Source organism: Myxine glutinosa, chromosome 2, assembly GCF_964187855.1.
Source record: "Myxine glutinosa chromosome 2, kmMyxGlut1.1, whole genome shotgun sequence".
In the NCBI taxonomy this organism is placed as follows: domain Eukaryota; kingdom Metazoa; phylum Chordata; class Myxini; order Myxiniformes; family Myxinidae; genus Myxine; species Myxine glutinosa.
In genome coordinates this window covers 183,074,660-183,093,919 of record NC_136262.1, presented here as the reverse complement: position 1 = coordinate 183,093,919, position 19,260 = coordinate 183,074,660, and the positions used below count along the sequence as shown (strand labels likewise).

The 19,260-nt window shown below is 43.4% G+C and overlaps 1 protein-coding gene across 2 annotated transcripts in view; it reads right to left on the bottom strand.

Annotated features, from left to right (window-relative positions):
• LOC137421011 (retinal dehydrogenase 2) overlaps positions 1–19,260 on the bottom strand; it is a 187,491-nt gene that overhangs the window by 129,005 nt on the left and 39,226 nt on the right. Inside the window, exon 1 of one of the 2 annotated variants that reach the window (XM_068106643.2) lies at positions 5,891–6,026. The exons of the other annotated variant lie outside the window; for it this stretch is intronic. The gene's annotated coding sequence lies outside the window, so the exon portion shown is untranslated. Of the gene's footprint in view, positions 1–5,890; positions 6,027–19,260 lie in introns of those variants that run through there. 2 annotated transcript variants of the gene reach the window in all.

Sequence of the window (19,260 nt, the reverse complement as noted above, 5' to 3'; positions counted from 1 at the left end):
TCAGACCTGAACCAAAATCTAATAGGTTTGTTATTGTTACCTAATCAACTCATCAACCTAGTTTTGGCATAATCCATCCACAACTTTTTGAAATATCATGCTACATATCAATTTTGTCCCTATCACTCAATGTTGAAGAATTACTTTAAAAAAATTCTCTGATCCGGATTCAAATCCTCACCAAAACTGAATCAATTCTTCCCTGTCACACACCCAACCTTTCCACCAAGTTTTGTTCGAATTTTGTTGAAAATGAATTGAAATAAATTGAAAATAAATAATAAGCCATTAATAGCATAATTTGAGATTCAAACACAACATTTGCCATGTTGGCATATTTATATAAATCTGACCAAGTCCTGCGATCGACACAATAGTATATCGGCATATGTGCGGATGTTGTAACTTCCGCACATCCTAAAAACAATAATCCCCAATGACACTCAATAGATCTTTCCAGAAGCAGCGTGGGGTTCTGGACTGTTTCTGTCAACCAGGAATGAATCGTACGATTGAAATCTCTGGACGTACAAATAAACGCAGACAAATGTAAACATTTTACAAAATCACGTCATTTGGGGGAAAAAACACTTCTTTCCAAGGGATAACTTGGAGTATACACATTAAGATACATAATCCTTTGTGTGTGATCAAATAATTCGACACAATTCAGATACCCTTTGCAGACTTTAAAAAACAATTATTGAATGTGAATCCAACGACTTAAATAAATAGCGACACCAACTTTTGGGGTGGAAAACCGCTGAACAACCATCGACCCCTGAAAAGTTTTTTTTTTTTCATTCCTTGATAAGAGCATCCATGACATGAGTCTCTTTTAAAATAACCAGAATGTAAGGCCCGACAACGGCCGGATGCAGGCGCGGACGCACGGTCGTACGCACGCAGGCACACCGTGCCCGAACTCCTTTTATATATTAGATGACGTCACATTTTAATATTACGGCGTGTATCACCAACAATTTATATTAAACAAGTCAGAAAAAAAAAATATGACAAAACATGTGGGGATGGAATCCCCAAAAAACAGCCAAATTGGGTAGGAAGGAAGGAATAACACCACAACCCTTTTACAGATTGCCATCACAACATATTTTGACATTTTTGTCATACATAGCAATAGTAACATTTGTATGAATATGGCTACGTTAGAGGTGGTTGTACATTTGTAGTGTTGGTTGGTGTAAAGTTATTTAACATATGTAGAATGAACTTCTAATAATAGACGGGTCAATATACTGCCTGACCCCAAAAAAATTGCAAATTTTTGTTTTATGCTTATTTCTAGTAGTTTATGAAGTGGAAGACAACATATTAAAAGTTGGACAATTTTGACGCATGGGAAAGTCCCTCAGTGACGTCAGAAAACAAGATGGCTGCCGGCAGATAAAACGTAAAAAAATTGACTGATAATCATCAGACCACTAACAATTTAAAGTTAATTTTGCACCAATATTTGTATTATGATCGTTGCTGGTAGTTTATGCAGTGCTAATCCTGAGACCATTCGCAATTTAAAGTAAATATTTGCACAAATATATGTTCTTTGATTGTTTCTGCCAGTCTATGACATGGAAAGCAACATATAAAAAATTGGACAATTTTGACACATGTGGAAGTACCATATGCCTTCTAGTCTTAGATTCCAGTTTCATCGTCCTCCTCCTCCTCCTCTATGTCTGGTTCAACACTCATATTGTCACAGTTGCTGTCCTGGCAATGTCCACATGCACTGGTGCACTCTAATCCATGCTTCCTACATGAACACCTTAGTGTTTTGCACCCCCCTGAACAGTTGCAGTGAATCATCTGAAGTAGTATGTCTGGAGCAGGGCTTTTGTCTGTCATCACTGGAACAAGTTTTCCTCCTTCTACCTTCCATCCCCACTCCGTTGGCTCCATTCCACAACAAAGGCCCATCCATTCCATTACCTGGTAATAGGTCCGCAGAGAATGAAACTTGCAGGCAGCGGATGTGGGTGGCAGTCTTTCAGGAGTGACAAATGCCTTAGCCCTTGCAACCTTTTTGCAGAGAATGTTGTATCTGATCGATGCCAATGAGTCGTTCTGATTTGCTTTAAACAATGCCACCATTGCTCTGCAGCCTGCAGTTTCAATAACATCCTGACTCTGCTGTGGTTTACAGAACACCTTTGAGCTGTCTATCAGTTCCTTTTCTTTCTTGATGATTCTTTGAAACCCTGACTTCTTTCCAATCCCAAAGACACGAGACGTTGCGTCACAGCCAGTTAATGCATGAAGGAACAATATATCTCTGCAGGCTGCATTTCCAAGTATCTGCTGAAGGACTTTGATATTGTAGACATTTGATTTTGCCTTGTCAGAACGGAAATAGAGTTCAATGCAGTTTGTCTCCACCATATAGAAGAGCAGGAGGAGAAGGAGATCTGTATCTTCTCCAATGAGGGTTGTAGATCTGGAAGCCGCATTTGCGACGGCCGCTTTTGCAATCTCAACATCAGCATCTCCCTCTGCTTGGATCACCTCACAGCCTTCCTTGTGCAACACCTCTATAATCAACAGTATCATTGCCTGCTTGTTTGACTCATTCGACAGAAAGTCCTCCTTTTTCCCAACAAATTTTGTTGACTCCGTAATGTTAACCTTGGTGGCATTCTTGTTTCTATTCCGACGTTGATGAGAACAGTCCTTTGTGCTTGGCCCAGCCTCATAACCATCAAACACAACAGTAGCTTTGCCATAGTGTCGTACTGTAAATGAGGCATATTCATCTGCAATGGAACTGTAGGTGAATCCCTCTGTCCACTTTAAGCGGTGAATAAGTGATCCCCCGTCAAGAACATAGTGATCTGTTCCTGGAACTGTCTGGTTGACAGCATTGTCAGATTTGGTTGTAGCATAATTCCTTATTGCCTCCGCCAACTGTGGTTTATCTGGCTGGCGCAGGATGTTTTTTGCCTCAAAAAGAGACATTGGGTATGGGCAGAGTTCATATTTCATCACTTCACCTATCTGGAGATCTCCCGTCTGTGACACCACTAAGAACCTCTGGAATAGTAACGCTGGATCTATTGTGCGGTCCTCAGCAACTTTGACTGCCCTGCTGAATGCAAGTGTCTTGGCTTTAGAACTCCTTTTGTGTGAATAGGAGTAAGCTGGGTGATCATCCATCTTCTTGACAATGTCACTACCTACTTTGAATAGGTCATGAACATTGACATCCTCATTTGCAGTAACCCCTGTGATGATATTGCGCAATGACTTGTCATCAGAAAATGGTGTGAAGCTGTCCAGTTTTTCGGCAACTTTGCCACGATCAGCTTCATCTCGACTCACCCTGGATGTTGTCAACTCCTTATGTTGTTCACTTGTTGAGTAGCTACTCGAGGTCAGTTCTTGCATAGCAAGGTTGTAGGAGGACGATATGGTTGAAGACAGAGTCCAAACTGCTCTCTGGTGCTCTGACATCCCACTTCCTCGAGTCAGCCCCCCTTGGCTTTTCAGTGAGCGCATTAATGTCTGTTCTATCACAAGATCAGAGCCTAGGCCAGCCCAGTATTGGTCACTGCGCCGGATTACATGATAACCAGATTGGAACTTCTGATGAACCTCAGGGTTGTCATCCTCTAACGCAAGCATCTTCTTGAGATAGAGTCGAGCTGACTTCAGGTAATTGGGATGGCCAGCAGCTGCAAATATCGGCAAGCAAGCTGATATGGCTTGGAGATGCATCTCCCAGGACCCCGTCCGATCAGCTGCCACAAGTGCCCTTGCAATTCCCAACATACGCTGGTAGTTGATCCAAAGTGCACTGGTTTTCGAGTCCTTTGCAAGTTTATTCCTTTCCTGATTCAATCTATTGTCAATGAAATGAATGCACTCTGATTGCAACACAGACTCTATAGTGTCACTTTCAACAGTCTCCAGGGAAATGTACAGTCGCTCCAGTTCTGCCACTTGTTCTTGAAACCCAGGGTCAACCCAAGGTCATTGTATTGTATCTCCAATGTTTACCATACAACGTTGTCCAATTGAGTCCTAATTAGGTGTAATTAACTCATTCATGTGGAGTTGTTACTCAGTCAAGCTGCACAACTACCAGTGAGGAATTAGGTCATTAGCCTACATGCTGGGAGGTCATATTGTTAAAGACATGTGTCAGGTAGCAGATGTAAACATTGTTAAAGACACGAAACAAGTGTTATAAAATGTTGCCTTTGCAGCTGGTCTCAGTGGAACAAATTAATTTATATAAACAAAAAGAAACAAAAATAAAAAACCAAAGACGTTTTCGACGTAGTGAATCGTGCATGGTTTTGTGACATTTTTATCATGTCAAAATTTTTTACTTTCCCATGGTCCATTTCTGTCCAACTTTTGATATGTTCCTAAGTAAGTCTTAAAATATAAGGAAATGCAATAAAACTAAAATTTGCAATTTTTTTGGGGTACGGCTGTTCTGGTTGTATATTGACCCGTCTATAAGGACTACCTCTCGGAGAGGATGAGATTTTAATATTAATAATCACCACACAACAATAAATCTGTTTCTTCCTTAACCAAATTCAAGTGATTCTACCATATAAAACACAGTCAGGTATCATTTGCTGGGGATGTAGTGCTGCTGCAGGTGCAGTAGCCTCTGTGGGTTAGAAAAGGCATTTATAATTTGTTCAAGTTACTGGAGAAAACTGGCCTCGTCTTGGCGAAGGATACCGTGGGATCTTTACCATCCATCTGAGGCACGGCATACACATTGATGAATCACCCAGGCTGAAAAACACCAGGGTGGATGTTTATAGCAGGCTCGACATTACAGTATGTGTATACCTCTCGGGTATCTTACCAGCCCTTATGAACTACATCCAACTTACTATTAGGTTGTCAACTTCCTTGTTACTTCGGCCACCGTAGGTGGGCAGAGGTTATATTTTCACCTCTGTTTGTGAACAAGAAATCTCAAAAAGTTGTGGATGAATTATGACAAAACTTGGTGGATGAGTTAGTTAGGAAGCACAAGCCGATTCGATTTTGGTTGAGGTCTGAATCCAGATCCGGCCTATCGGTGTGAAACAAAACATAAACTGTTCGGCCTGGCGAAGGTACGTGTGCTCTACCGAGTAGCATCGTAGTTTATCGCTCGGGTTTCAGCACCATGGCCTCCACCAGAAGGTGGGGCATCCGATGCAGGTGTGATGTGCCATTCGCCCTTCTTCGGACAGAACTGTTTTATGTTCCCAAACTCTCCATATGTGAAACATTTAAGAGTAACAGAAGAAACATAAATGTAATAATCATGTTCATCTATTGCAAATGTCAACAACACTTATATAAGTTGTTCCCACTCTTGAACACCATGCAAGTTGTACACTTCTCTGAAAAGAGATTTTAACATCCGTCGTTTGCATCATCCCACTTAAATCCCAAGGGGATAATAAACACTTGAGATACAAAGGTAGATCTCGACGCTTCAACAACCAAATCTTATTTTTAACGGAACATTTAAAATATTTTTTTGTGCAGGGGTAACGAAATCAACAAGCAACCCCGACTCGACAACACAAGAAACGACAAAGCGTCACCCGAAACAAAAACTTTATTCATCATTAATTTACTGATATGTGAGGCAGCGCGAAGAGTTTCTATTCCAATCACCATTTCCTATCGATAGAGGAATACCAGTCAAATTAGTACTCCTCCAGAAGTATTCCTTTGAAAGGAGTAGTACTTTCGGAGGAGTACTACAGCCAAACTGTGTGTGTGCGAAAGCTCCTCGAACGCGTAATGGTTTGTACAAAACCGCCGCCATTTTCTCAGGCGAACGGCCAACGTTGGCCGGAAAGGTGGAAGAAAAGCAAACCGGAACGGCACTCGGTAGAGCACATACCTCTGCCAGGGTGGAGAGTTTAAGGTTTGTATCCCACTGATAGGCCGGATCTGGATCGGGACCTGAAGCAAAATCGAATCGGCTTGTGCTGGGCGACTAACCAACTCATCCACCAAGTTTCACCAGAATCCACCGAAACGTTTTGAAATACCATCCCAGCTAACACAACACTGTTGGGCCAACGTTGGCATTTGTCAATTGGTCGCAAGCGCATTGTTGACGTCAGGGTGACGTTGTTTATTCGTTGCAATTGCGACATCTTTTTTTCAACATTGGCCTGACGTTGTCTGTTGGTTGCAATCGTGACGTCTATTTTCCAACGTTGGCCTGACGTTGTCTGTTGGTTGCAATCGTGACGTCTATTTTCCAACGTGGACTGACGTTGTCTGTTGGTTGCAATCGTGACGTCTATTTTCCAACGTTGGCCTGACGTTGTCTGTTGGTTGCAATCGTGACGTCTATTTTCCAACGTGGACTGGTTGCCTGTTGGTTGCAATCGTGACGTCTATTTTCCAACGTGGACTGGTTGTCTGTTGGTTGCAATCGTGACGTCTATTTTCCAACGTGGACTGACGTTGTCTGTTGGTTGCAATCGTGACGTCTATTTTCCAACATTGGCCTAATGTTGTCTGTTGGTTGCAATCGTGACGTCTATTTTCCAACGTGGACTGACGTTGTCTGTTGGTTGCAATCGTGACGTCTATTTTCCAACGTGGACTGACGTTGTCTGTTGGTTGCAATCGTGACGTCTATTTTCCAACGTGGACTGACGTTGTCTGTTGGTTGCAATCGTGACGTCTATTTTCCAACGTTGGCCTGACGTTGTCTATTGGTTGCAATCGTGACGTCTATTTTCCAACGTTGGCCTGACGTTCTCTATTGGTTGCAATCGTGACGTCTATTTTCCAACGTTGGCCTGACGTTCTCTATTGGTTGCAATCATGACGTCTATTTTCCAACGTTGGCCTGACGTTGCCGATTGATTACAATCGTAACGTCTATTTTCCAACGTTGTCTGTTGGTTGCAATCGTGACGTCTATTTTCCAACATTGGCCTAACGTTGTCTGTTGGTTGCAATCGTGACGTCTATTTTCCAACGTGGACTGACGTTGTCTGTTGGTTGCAATCGTGACGTCTATTTTCCAACGTTGGCCTGACGTTGCCGATTGATTACAATCGTAACGTCTATTTTCCAACGTTGTCTGTTGGTTGCGATTGCGACGTCTATTTTCCAACGTGGACTGACGTTGTCTGTTGTTTGCAATCGTGACGTCTATTTTCCAACGTGGACTGACGTTGTCTGTTGGTTGCGATTGCGACGTCTATTTTCCAACGTTGCCTGTTGGTTGCGATTGCGACGTCTATTTTCCAACGTGGACTGACGTTGTCTGTTCGTTGCGATTGCGACGTCTATTTTCCAACGTTGCCTGTTGGTTGCAATCGTGACGTCTATTTTCCAACGTTGGCCTGACGTTGCCGATTGATTACAATCGTAACGTCTATTTTCCAACGTTGTCTGTTGGTTGCGATTGCGACGTCTATTTTCCAACGTGGACTGACGTTGTCTGTTGTTTGCAATCGTGACGTCTATTTTCCAACGTGGACTGACGTTGTCTGTTGGTTGCGATTGCGACGTCTATTTTCCAACGTTGGCCCAACAGTGTTGTGTTAGCTGGGATGCTATACTGTATATCGTCTTGGTCCCATCTATCAATGGTGACGAATCGCTTACAAAATTAAATTCTCGTATCCGGATCTGGATCTCACCAAAATTGATTTTATTCGTCCTTGTCACTCACCTAACCTGTCCTCCGAGTTTCGTCCGAATCCGTCTTTTGTGAGATATCGTACTACGTACCGGTATCATGTTTAGCATGATCATTCAATGATGAAGAGTCACTTAAGATATTCTATCTGTATGCGCATCCAGATATTCATCAAAATCCCTCTCGTCCTTGTCACTCACCCAACTGTCCACCAAATTTTGTCCAAATCCGTCCATAACAGTTTGAGATATCCTGCTCACAGACAAACAGACAAGGGTGAAAACACAACCTCCGTCCACTTTCAGTGGTGAAGGTAAATATTAAAACTTATGGATTTTTAAATTAAATTAAAGGAACTAAGATAAAATCAAGTAGCCGTGTGTGTGTGTTTGTGTGTGTGTGTGTGTGTGTGTGTGTGTGTGTGTGTGTGTGTGTGTGTGTGTGTGTGTGTGTGTGTGTGTGTGTGTGTGTGTGTGTGTGGTGTGTGTGTGTGTGACCAGAAAAGGATCGATTCAGAAGAAGAATACTTCCTCTGATTAAATAATTAGATTTTAAAAAATCAGATCACAAAGCGAAGTGTTGAAAAAAAAAAATCACTGAGCTGCACCCACACCCACAAAAACATCATGGACGCACAAACATCACGAACGGGGCAAATAAAATAATTCATGGGATATCGAAACCAAAAAAATTAAGAAAATCCAACTTTTTTTAAAGATAATTATAAAATCAAAGAGAAATACCGAGAGGCAATGCACGCTGAATGAAAACACACTGAAAATAGAAATAACAGGAAAAATCAAAATGCCGAAGCCAACAACAGAAGAAAGCAAAACCAGCTGTTCGAAAATAACCCTTAACGATTGTACCGAGAACGAGGGAAAGAGGAGCAGACTGTATCAAATTCCCCTGCAAAAAGATGAACTCGAAAGATTCTGGAGAGGAATTCATGAAAACTAAAAATAACACAACAAGGAGGCAAAATGGACCAGAAAGCGTAGAGAAGAAAAAGCAACATCGAAAGGAATTGCCTCGAGTGATAATTAACAAAGAAGAAAATTAGAAAACAATCAGCAAATATTTCAAACTTTAAAAAAACCCAGGCCTGGATGGGATTCCAAACCTCTGGCAACTGGATGATCTCCATACCACATACCACAATCACGACACTTGAGCATTAAATTTATCCAAAGTGAAAAGTGTATGGACAAGTGGCTCACAGAAGGTAACACCTTCCTCATCGAAAAATCTGAAAAAAACCCAAATGCCTAAAAAAAACAGCCCGATAATGTCTCCGAAAAACATAAAACGTTTAACAGGAACCATCACAGAGGAGAATTATCACCACCTATCAAAACAAAGAAGCCTGAAAACAGAGCAGAAAGGATGCAGAAGAAACTGCTATGGGGCAATTGACGATTGCTGAACAAGGCCATACTCAAAAACTACCACTGCGAAATATCAAACTGTGGATAGAGTGCGAGAAAACATTTGAGTGTCTCCTAGTCATTGGTGGCAAGATGCATGCAAATATACAGGACCAATTCCCAGATAATGGAATGAAATGATATTCCAAAGGATCACTGGAATACTATTTTAATATTGCAGCAAACAGAAGGAAAGATCAAAGTACTCGGAGTGAAGATATGACGTGGGATCTTCGAGGCAGACAGCATCCCAAACCTCCCACCTCTCCCCTCCTATTTGGTTTGGCCTTGGACCCACTGAGAAACCTCATCAATGAGCAAGGACACGGATACTCCTTATAACATTCAATAAACTAGATGGTATTCATAGAATACTTACCCTGCACAGTCAACTTGGTGTGAGCCAACTCTTCTATTTTTGAACGTTTCTTTTTTTTTTGATCCAATATGGCTGCCAGACCACGTGAGCGATGACATCATAAATTTATATTCTCTAAATAATTGTTGCATAGATCATGCTCAATAAATTTCAAACTGATCAGACTAAGCGTTGTCCCTGTCGAATTATGACGTCATAATTACGGCACCAATGACGTCATCGTTAACAACACCTATTCCACATATGGAGTCCTTTACAATGAGCCACGTTTCAATTTTTTAAATGCTGACACGGCACACACTTTACTTTACTGAAATGCAGACACAAATGTTATATTTTCGTCAAAAATCGTCAGAATTTCGCCAAATCTGTTTTGGTCATGTGTTAATATACCTCAGCGATTGACAAATCTGAAATCAGAATTTTATTTGAGGTCAAAATGACCCCGTGAGGTCGCTCTGTACTTTGTCTGCTCGTGATGTGCAGTGTGATAATAATTAATTCCATGCCCATCTAGAAGACTCTTCTTCTTCACGCAATAACAACTTCCAGCTTCCAGACCGTACATCCAATCATCTTGAAATTTTTCACACTTGTTACACTTCATTACCTCTACTATAATATAAAGTTTCACGTCGATCAATGAAGCGGTTCAAGAGTTATACTTTTTTTTTTAATTTTCGTTTAATTATTTATATCTGCCAAACCACGTGACCTATCACAAATTCCAAAAAGTCGTTTTAGTAGACTGATATGCTGAACACATCTGTGAAGTTTCCCCTCGATAGGATAAAAAACGAGGGAGGAGCTAAGTTTTAATCGTTTATGCTTAAAAACACCATAACTCCGAAACCATGTGATGCATGACGTCATGCTCGCTGACTTTTTTTGTTCGTCATGGGTATGCGATTCTGCTAGCAAAGTTTGGCCTCGATCTGCTCAGTCGTTTAGGAGAAAATTGAATTTTTGTGGTTTTCCAGGCTTCTCACTCAAAACAATATGGTGTCTGAACCACGTGACCTATGACGTCATTATAACTTAATTTCAACATCAATTTATACTGAGAAGATGCTCAAGAAATTTCATCCTAATCGGATAGTTTTTTACTTGTCGAATTATGACGTCATAACGGCGGCACCTATGACGTCATCATTCACATATTTTATTCCGCATGGGGAGTTCTTTGCAATGATACCTGTCTCAATTATTTCTGTGCAGCCATTTTTGAGATAGAGGTGCAGGTTTTTTGGGTTTTTCCAAGATGGCGCCCATACCACGTGACCTGTGACGTCTGATATTCACTAAAATATTATACAGGAGGAGGCCCTCCTATGGTGAAAATTTCATGTCAATCGGACCAACGGTTGCTGAGAAAATGAGTTTTTAAAATGCAGACACGCACGTACGTACCGGAATGCTTAACCCTGCCGTTCCCTTCGCAAGCGCAGGGTAACTAGAACGGCACTCAGTTGAGAGAATACCACCGCCTGGTTGGCCATGTCACTCAATGGTGAAGAATCACTCTTTTAAAAAATCTCATATCCGAATCCATATTCAGATCTTCACCAAAATCGAACCGATTCTTCCTTGTCACACACACAACCTGTCCACCAAGTTTCGTCCAAATCCATCCATAACTCTTTGAGATATCCCGCTATGTATAGTTTTTGGCCCTATCTCCCAATGGTGAAGAATCACTTAAAAGATTAAATACTTCTCATATCCGAATCAATATTCAGATCTTCACCAAAATAGAATCTATTTGTCCTTGTCAGACACCCAACCGGTCCACCAAGTTTCGTCCAAATCTGTCCACAACTTTTTGAGATATCCTGCTATGTATCGTTTTTGGCCCTATCTCCCAATGGTGAAGAATCACTTTAAAATTTTTAGTAGCCGAATCCGAATCCGGATCTTCACCAAAAACTAATCATTTCGTCCTTGTGACATCCACTACATCTCTGCCAAATTTCATCCGAATCCGTCCACAACTTTTTGAGATATTTTGTTCACAAACAAACATACAGACAGACAGACAGAACCACTAACGCAACCGACCAATATACTTGAAAAATCTTCGATTTTGCAAGTAACAAACAGACAGGGGTGAAAACATAACCTCCATCCATCTTTGGTGGTGGAGGTAACACTAAAATAATTTCCAAAGGAGCAGGAAAGGTGACACGTCCACTGCATATGGACAATTCGAAACTATGTACCACCAGATAACGAAAAATTAACAGAACAATCAAGTAGTAAAACGATACAACAAGGATATTGAAGTGGAATTCGTCCAAGATAAATGTGCCATGTGCACATAAAGCAACAAAAACGTATCGCATAAATATCGACTTGAAAACTAATCATCCCACAAATACCTTGGGGTCAAAGAGGGTCACCAACTATATTACAACCAAATGCCCAAAACAACTATCAAAGAACACCTGCATGGATTTGACGCTGATCCTGAAAACATACCTCTCTGCAAGAAACAAAATCAAAGCCATTAACCAACTAGCAGTACCAATGTTCCAATACAGCTGCAGAGTAATAAACAGTCCACAATCGGTAATAAATAAACTAGATATCAAAACAAGGAAACTCCTCAAAATCCACAAAATGTTCTACAAGAATCAAGGCATCCTGAGAATGTACCTGCTGAGACTAGAAGGAGCTAGTAGCCTGATGGAACTCAACCAGGTGCACAGAATGACAACTGTAGTGTTTACCGAGTACGTGAAAACATCGACAGACTACCGAATCTAATTTGTAAGCAAATATGAAGACAGCAAGCCAGAAAAGGTATCCCGAACCCAACTAGCAAATATTTTCCAAGGAAAGGAGGTGCGATCAAAAGATGTCACACACAAAACCGAAACAGCAATGAATACAGCCTCATGATTGCAAAAAAGACAAAATAAAAATATATAATGAAATATCAACTGATACACACCGACAACTAAGAAGACTCGGTGGTGCCACGGCCAGGTAAAACAGGATGGGCAAAAGGCTGTCACCCTGGAAGATTCCTCGACGTAGCTTCAACACTCCTGGTATTTCAATCTTTCCTTCCGAGTGCTGTGATATCAATGCAGTATTCCAAAGCTCCATTACTTTTTCTGTCTGTTTGATTATCTGGGGGTTGATTTTGTACAATCGCATGCATTTTATTGTCCATAAATGTGCAACACTATCAAAAGCTTCTTCTGTCCATGTGGATAATTTCGTTCCTCTTGTATTCCTTATTGTGTTAGGTGGTGGTACATCATTTCTGCGATGATTCCCGTCAGAAGTTTGTAAGTCGTTTGTCGGCGCTCTTCAGCTTACAGGATATTTTCACTTCAGTTTGCAAAGTCCTGGTATTTGGTCATTTTCTTGATGTCTGTGTTGTTTATGCCAAAATCGCTTGGGACTGACACCTCAATTAGTAATGTCTTTTCTATTTTTTTAAAATGTTTTCAGGTTGTCCATCCGTCCGTCCGTCTGTCTGTCTGTACGGGATAAACCTCGTTTTTCTCACCAACCATATATCCGATTGAGACGAAACTTTCAGGCTATGAGTGACACCCATGAATAATGTTTTTATGATAATTGTGATGTCATAGGTCACGTGTATGGCAGCCCTCTTGGATTAAAAGCAGATAATTAAAAAATTATTTCTCGGAAACCGCTGAATGGAAATATTTGAAACTTGGCACAATGTCAAGTACTCCCAATGGGGAACAAAAGCATGATAATGATGACATCATAGGTGAAGTAGTATACCAACCAAAAATGTTTTAATCGAATTCCTTATCCAAAAAATCTGAAATTGCATGCACATGATCTCTGACCCATTTGTAATGAAATATTAAATTTATGACATCATAGGTCACATGGTTTGGCAACCATATTGGATTGAAGGAAAATATTAAATAATTATATCTCTGAAACCGCTCACCCTATCGATGCGAAATTTTACAAATATCATCTAACAGTACTGTTGCATATAGTTTGAAAATGCTGATGTTTTTGAAACTTGGCAAAATCGTGGTTTGGCGTGAATCACGTGGTTTGGCAGCCATCTTGGATAGAAAAACGAACCTTATCCAATCAACACGAAACTTCACAAACGTGATCCCCTACCCATACATATGCAGAGTGATGGCATCTACCCGTTGTGGGACTATGTGGAGGCATATTGGCGACAGTCGCATTGTTCTAGTTTTGTATATTTATTTTGTGTGTGTGTGCATTGTTGGGACACGTCTATCGGGAATGTTTTACCATGCTCATCCGAAGACAATATTGCGGTGTGTAAGATGGGCAAGGAGGGGGTGATCATCACCAAAACTTCATAATATCGAATTGGTTCTCTCAAAAAGCACGATTTAATTATTGTATATGGACCATCATGAGCATAAACCAAAATGTGACAATTGTAGTTTACAACTACTCCTTTAACGTCCACTATTACCTCCCACCCTCGTGTGAGTCGGTCACGGAATCTGCTTGGGCCAAGTCTTTCACGAACCGGCTGGACAGGCCTGAAGTTCGACGAAAGATGATTTGGGGAAGAATTTGTAATTAGTTCAGGGTGCCGGCGATAACTCACCTATTCTTCATCGAAAGACATCGATGGATCTTTATCGTTAGCTTCCACCCTCAGTGATAGCAGTCAGTGCCTAAAAGTCGACATCGCAATTTAGATAGGGGCTATTGTTACATATTGATGTGAATATATGTGAATTACCATTCAGGTCTTTGCTTATCCATGTGTAATAGATTAAGGGTTGTTGTGGTTGGAGGGTCAGGAGCCCTTCTGAAAAAGTGTCCGGAAACGGAAGTGACCGGAAACGGAAGAGAAAAGACGAGGAAGAAAAGCGACGTGTATTCTTCTTCTTCCTCGCCCCGCTCCGACGAAAGGTGGGATCGACCTTGCACTGCGTGGAAAAGCGGCGTTCCGAAGCCCGTCTGGCGAGAGGAGTTACCGGGACGTGTACCTACCCGGTGGAGACGTCAAGTTGACGTGGGGCCGTGCATCGACCCCGCGTCTGGCACCGTTCGCGGCACCGTCTAAACAGACGCGTACGGGTCGCACGTTGGGGCCTAACACGCCTTGCAAGCGGCGTGGGGCTTTTGGCTTGCTTTACCGTACCCGCTTCGCGTGGCCACGAGGGGCTGCAGCCGCGGTGCCTGGTACGATACCTGCCCGGTGGAAACACGTCCACCCGGGGTTCGTTCAACCGCCCGAGTGCGGCGACGCCGACCAGCATCTTGGTCAGGAGGGGCCCAGAGACATTGTGAGGGGCAGAGACCAAAAGGGGGTCGTGAGTACAGAAGTGGACACACATATATAAGATGGCCATCTTAATCATATAGGGAATTGATTGTGGATTGGGAATTGTTGATGGTTGTTTGTTGTTGATTGCTCGGGGAATATCCGTGATTGTATCATTGAAATTGTATGATATCCTTACCCTGGAAATATATCATTGAACATCAGTTTCTCTTGGGTGGAATTCATAGGGATTGCGTTGCGAAAGCGCATATATAATACTACTTTCTGGCGAAGGTCCTCTCACGGTCCGGGGGTCACCGAGACCAGGTAGTCACCGAGGGGACCACGTAACAGAATTGGGGGCTCGTCCGGGATCTAAAATTGTATAAAATAATAAAATAATATTTTTATTAATTAAAATTTATTAATTAAGTATTAATTGGAAAATTTTTGGGGAAATTGGGGTAAAGTCTTGGGTGAAGGTTAACAGGTGTTAACGATAGTCACCATGGCGTTTGTGGCACAGAACTTTGCGGTAACACCGAGTGAGGCACAGTTCCGAGCGTTACTAAAGTCGGACCTCTTGAAATTGGCCAAACATTTTAACTTGGAGGTCCGAACTAATTTGAGGAAGGCAGAGTTGCAGGCCACGGTGATACAATCTATGGTGGGATTAGGAACATGGGATGAGTTAGCCTGGGAGTGGCTACCCGAAGAACCAGAAGATGTTGAGCTCCGGAAACTGGAGTTGCAATTACGGAGCCAGGAACGGATTAAAGAAGAAGAAAGGAAAGCAGAAAAGGAAAGAGCAGAAGAAGAAAGGAAAGCAGAAAAGGAAAGAGCAGAAGAGGAAAGGAAAGCAGAAGAGAGGAGAGAAGAGAAACAAGCAGAGGAAAGGAGAGTGGAACGAGAACTCCAGGAAAGGTTAAAAGAAGAAGAAAGGAAAGCAGAAAAGGAAAGAGCAGAAGAAGAAAGGAAAGCAGAAAAGGAAAGATCAGAAGAGGAAAGGAAAGCAGAAGAGAGGAGAGAAGAGAAACAAGCAGAGGAAAGGAGAGTGGAACGAGAACTCCAGGAAAGGTTAGAAGGGAGAAAAGCAGAGGAGAGGAGAGCTGCAAGGGACCTCGAAGCAGAGGAGAGAAAAGCGGAAAGGGAATTAAAGGAACGTGACATGGAGCTTCAGCAAGAAATCAAATTCAAGGAGCTGGAGTTAATGAGAGAACGGGGAGAGGCACCACCCTTGCTGACGGGGTCGACACCTAACCAGAAAACCTGGGATGTGGGCAGACATGTGAGGCTGGTTCCACCGTTCAGTGAAAAGGAAGTCGCGAAATTTTTTCCACACTTTGAGAAAGTGGCTCGACAATTAAACTGGCCGGAGGAGGCCTGGACCATACTCGTGCAAAGTGTGCTGGTGGGGAAAGCTCAGGAAATTTATTCGGCGCTACCAATGGACCAATGTGCAGATTATGAGGTACTGAAGAAGCACATCCTCAAAGCCTATGAGTTGGTTCCGGAAGCTTACAGGCAAAAATTCAGGAATGCCAGGAAGAGGGAGAGTGAGACCCATGTGGAGTTTGCCAGAGTGAAAGAAAACATGTTTGATCGGTGGTGTGAGTCAAAAGGAGTCGGGAAAGACTTCGAAACATTGCGGGACTTGATCCTGGTGGAGGAATTCCAGCAGTGTGTCCACGAGGACATCAAAGTGTACCTGCAGGAAAAGAAAGTACCAAAGTTGTGGGACGCAGCCACCATGGCAGATGATTATGCCTTAACCCACCGAATAGGGGTCCACAAACCTAACTCCTCGCCTAGACTTCAGCAGGGGAGTTATGGAACACCCGGTGCGGAGAACGACCTTACATGGCGGCGGCCTCGAGATGATTATGGGGACAACTATGATACCCCAACTGTTAGAAATCCGAGGGCTACGGGCCCAAGACAAACTTATTTTTCGGGGGGCTCAAGGCCGACCCCGAGGTTCTCCCCCGGGCCTACTTGTGCTTTTTGCCATAAAACTGGACACTTGATGTCCCAATGTTACCTCCGGAAAAGGGAGAACCCGGAACGGAATCAGTCTAGTGCGACTCCGAATGCACTGGCAAGTGTGAGAAATCATTCTTGGAGAACAGAGCTGGGGGAAGATTCCCCTGTCAAAGGTACGGCGTCCCGGGAGAACCTTGTTCAGGAGGGCTACAAACATTTCATTTCAGAGGGGTTCGTGTCGCTGGATGGCGACCCGAGTAACCAGAAGCCAGTTAGGGTATTGAGGGACACAGGAGCCCACCAATCGTTGATGCTGGAGGGCATTTTGCCATTGTCGGAGAAGACGGCAACTGGGGTTAGTGTGCTTTTACAGGGGGTCGGGGGCTATGTTAAAGCTCCGCTTCATGTCATCCAGTTGAGTTCTGAGTTGGTATCCGGGCCGGTCACCGTAGGCTTACAAGCCACCCTTCCTGTGGAGGGAATCTCTTTTATTATCGGGAATGATTTGGCCGGGGGGCGAGTTTCGGGTAATCCAATAATGGTGGACAAGCCAAGTAAGAAAAATAACACCACTCGGTTAGAGATGGAGATTCCGGGTATCTTTCCATCCTGTGCAGTGACTCGGGCTATGGGTAGAAAGCACGCGGAAGAGAAGGAGGAAGAAAGAGAGGGGGAGTTGGAACCCTTAGAGGTACGGGAAGACAACTCGGAAAAGGGAAATAACCAGGGGAGGGATTCCCAGGAATTTCGAGAAATGGTAGCGTCTGGAACGCAAGGGGACGTGGAGTGTCCATCGGAGACCGTGGAGAACGAAGTGGAGCAAACCGCGCTGGTCCGAAGGAGACTAGTGGAAGAACAACACGAAGACTCGGAGATCCAGAGGTTAATTGAGAAAGCCGTTACGGAAGAAGAGGCTACGAAGATACCTGTGGGGTATTTCATGAAGGGGGAAACCCTAATGAGGAAATGGAGGCCCCCGGAGGTGCCCGCAGACGATGAGTGGAAAGTTCACTATCAGATTGTGGTGCCACCGCTGTACCAGAAGGAGATCTTGAGTTTGGCACATGAGACCCCTTGGGCCGGGCACCTGGGAGTGAACAAGACCTGTGACAGGATATTGGTACATCTTTTCTGGCCGGGACTGCGACGGGATGCGGCGGAGTTCTGCAAGTCCTGCCATTCTTGTCAGCTGGTGGGAAAGCCGAATCAAAAAATCCCACCCGCCCCGTTAAAGCCAATTCCAGCTTTTGAAGAGCCATTCAGCCGAGTCATTGTGGACTGTGTGGGCCCTTTACCCAAAACCAAAGCTGGACATCAATACTTACTGACCATCATGTGCGCGTCCACCAGGTTCCCCGAGGCAGTGCCCCTGAGGAAAATAACGGCGGCAGTTATTGCAAAGGCCTTGATTAAATTTTTCACTTGGGTTGGTCTACCTAAGATCATCCAATCGGATCAGGGGTCCAATTTCATGTCCACACTGTTCCAGCAAGTGGTACACCTGTTGGGGGTGGAACAAGTAAGATCCAGCGCCTACCATCCCGAGAGCCAAGGGGCCCTGGAAAGGTTTCACCAGACTTTAAAGAATATGATCCGAACGTATTGTTTTGAATGTGCCAAGGATTGGGATGAAGGGATACCCCTATTGTTGTTTGCGGCGAGGGAGTCCGTGCAGGATTCCTTGGGATTCAGTCCGTTTGAACTGGTGTTTGGACACGCAGTGCGGGGACCGTTGAAATTGGTGAAAGAACAGTGGTTACTACAGGAGTCCCGGACACCGATGGTGGAGTATGTGTCCACAGTGAAACACCGATTGGCAAAGGCGTGTGAGGTGGCACGACGGAACTTGAGAAGGGCCCAGGGGAAAATGAAGGAGAGACATGACAAGACCTCGCAGATAAGGAATTTCAGTCCTCAGGACCGGGTGTTAGTATTGCTGCCCGTTCCAGGTCAGCCCCTCCAGGCTAGATATTTCGGTCCTTATGCAGTGGAGGAGAGGGTGAATGAGACAGACTACGTGGTGACCACTCCCGACCGACGAAAAAAGCGACAGTTGTGTCATGTCAACCGACTGAAGAAATATCATGAGAGGGAACCGGTGGAAGACGTAGTTCCTGTCTCACCGGTCGTACCGGTGAAAATGGACGGAAACGCCGGTGTGAAGTTTGATAACTTGGATGACAAGGCCTGCCCCAAATTGACGAACACCGAAGTGTTGAGTAATTTGGATGAGAAGTTAGGTCATTTAACAAGGGAACAGCAAGGACAACTGTCCAGCCTAATGTTCGAATTTAAACATTTGTTCACAGATGTACCTGGTCGTACGGACTTAGTATATCATGATATCGAGGTGGGGGAGGCCACTCCAGTGAAACAACACCCCTATCGGATGAACCCGGTGAAGATGGAGTATCTTCGGAAGGAGATGCAATATATGTTGGACAATGACATCATCGAACCAAGCAACAGTGAATGGAGCTCCCCATGTGTGTTGGTTCCGAAACCCGATGGCAGCTTCCGGTGTTGTACAGATTTAAAACGGGTGAATGCAGTG